This window comes from Galeopterus variegatus, unplaced genomic scaffold, assembly GCF_000696425.1.
Source record: "Galeopterus variegatus unplaced genomic scaffold, G_variegatus-3.0.2 Scaffold9762, whole genome shotgun sequence".
Taxonomy (NCBI): domain Eukaryota; kingdom Metazoa; phylum Chordata; class Mammalia; order Dermoptera; family Cynocephalidae; genus Galeopterus; species Galeopterus variegatus.
In genome coordinates this window covers 44670-47161 of record NW_007735873.1, presented here as the reverse complement: position 1 = coordinate 47161, position 2492 = coordinate 44670, and the positions used below count along the sequence as shown (strand labels likewise).

Sequence of the window (2492 nt, the reverse complement as noted above, 5' to 3'; positions counted from 1 at the left end):
TTTTTTGAGTAGAGCCATGCTCAGGTTCATTTATGTTTTTTAAAAAAGATAGACTCTAGAGGGTGAAGAGACTGCTGGCCTAAGCCATAAGAATTAAGACAAGGCTTCATTTTCATTGCTTCTTCCTTTTCACAGTGGAACTTCCTGAAAGAGTTATATACAGTTACAGTCTCTACTTCCTGGCATCCCAGTGATGCCTCTGCCCATACTTCACCACTGAAACTCTGCTCAGGGTCACCAAAGACTTCCATGTTCCTGAATCCAGTTGACACTTTTCTGATCTCATCTTGCTTGACTTCTTTGCCACATGCTAGGTATTTGGTCTTCCCACCTTCTTAACACTCTCTCCTCTCAGTCTCTGGAACACACTGCTCAGCTGGTGTCTCACTGGCTTGCTTTCTTAGTCATCCTGGCCAGCTCTTCCTCTCATGCTCAAACTTTTAGACTGTTGGAGTTACCCAGGGATCAGTCCTAGGCCTTTTGTTCTTCTTTCGCTAATCAACATTGGAAGTGCATTAGAATTACTTTATAGAAGTATTCCAACTAATACATTAAAAAGGAATGATAGAACCAAAATATCAGTATTTCATAATCACTAGAAATAAAGGTTCTAGGCAGTGATTATCAATGGCTGCTACAACCATGAGGTGAAAAACTGATAGGGAATTTTGTAGTGGATCAAACTGACAATACTGGAATTCATTGATCAATTTTAACCTCACAAAAAGAGATGGCCAGGCATTATGTACTTCTCATGGAAGTACATTATACCTCCCTTGAAGTATTCTTTTTTAAAAAATATTTTATTACCATTTTGATACCATTATGTATGGTATTTCATTGTACAGTGCCCAAACATTTATTGATAGATTTTTTTTTTTTTTTTTTTGACTGGCTGGTATGGGGATCTGAACTCTTGACCTTGGTGTTATAACACCATACTCTAACTGAGCTAATCAGCCAGCCCCTCCCTTGAAGTATCCTTGCCAAAGAAATCTTTCCTGAAGCTGATCAAGTCTCTAGCTCTTACTATCAGTTTACTAGAAATAAAGGAAACAGAAGAACATGTTAAATGACACCATGGGTCTATAATCAACAAAATTCAGAATGTGGGAAACTATTAAATAAATTGTGAGAAAAAAAGAGGGAGGGATGATCTATAGAACAAAAGTGATTTAAGAGACATATTGACTGTGCAATAGCTGACCCTTGTGTGATCGTGATTTGAACAAGTCAACTGTGAAACAACAGTGGCAAAAGAGACTATCAGGGAAGTTTGAACACACAGTGGATATTTGGTAATGTTAAGGAATTAAAACTTTTGGTATAAAGCTTTACTTTAGAGATACCTCCTAAAAATTTGTGAATGATATGATATGTCTGAGATTTGCTTCAAAATAATCCAGTGTCAGGATGGTGATGGGAGGGAGCAGAAGAATAAGTGGGTGAGGTAGAGATGGAAGAATTGTTGAAACAGGGTGATGGATACATGGTGTTCATGATACTATTCCCTGCTCTTGTATATGTTTGAAATTTTCCATAATAAAACATTTGTTAAATCACTTGTAGAGCTTTAAAAAATATGGATGCAGAATTCCCCCCACCCCAACTCCAAGAGATTGCAATTTATTGGTCTGGGATAGGGAATCAATTTTTAAAAGTGTCCTGGGGACTCTAATGTGAAGCCAGAATTGAGAACTTCTGCTTTATACAATGTCCCTAAATGATCTGATCTATTGCTTTAATAACATTGATATGCTGACAACTCCCGGATTTGTATCTCTAGTCCTGACTTTTTCCTTGAGCTCTGGACTTATATATTCATCTGCATGCTTGGCATCATCCACTTGGAGGTCAAATAGGCATCTCAGACCAAACAAGGTGAAAACAACTCTATTTTTAACCCCAGACTTGTTTCTGTCTCAACAAATGGCACTACCGTAGTTCTTCTGGTAAAAAGGAAGTCCTAACAAAAACTAATGTTGTGGGAAAACTCTAGCTGATCCAAAGAAGGTCTCTTTCATCTTTTTTGACTCATGACTATCAACTACAGAAAATATACAACATTCTCATATCTTAGGGAATGTTGTATATTTGCTATAGTTGATAGAATTGTTTTGATTGACTCTTCAGCTTTCACCCCTCCAAAACTCTAACATCTTGAGCCAGTGATTGAATTTGAATAATACTAAGTTCCTTTTCAGATTTTTCTACCAAAATACTTGGAGGAGTTGGGATGAAGAAGAGGAGGATGAGTACGATTATTTTGTCAGATGTGTTGAACCTCGTTTGAGATTGTAAGTATTTATTACTGATCTTGTATGAGTTTGAAAAATAGTTATCGATTTTACCTGTGTGAAATACACACACACACACCAGAGTACTTCAAAAAGTTTGTGGAAAAATAGAATTAAAAGATAATACAAATCTATGAGCTTTTTGAAGTACCCTCGTGTGTGTGTGTGTGTGTGTGTGTGTGTGTGTGTGTGTGT

General features: G+C 37.0%; 1 protein-coding gene across 1 annotated transcript in view; it reads left to right on the top strand.

Annotated features, from left to right (window-relative positions):
• Positions 1-2206: 2206 nt before the first annotated feature.
• Positions 2207-2492, top strand: part of SHCBP1 (SHC SH2-domain binding protein 1) — a 33408-nt gene continuing 33122 nt past the window's right edge. The window contains exon 1 of the mRNA XM_008593865.1: positions 2207-2297. The gene's annotated coding sequence lies outside the window, so the exon portion shown is untranslated. The remainder of the gene's footprint in view (positions 2298-2492) is intronic.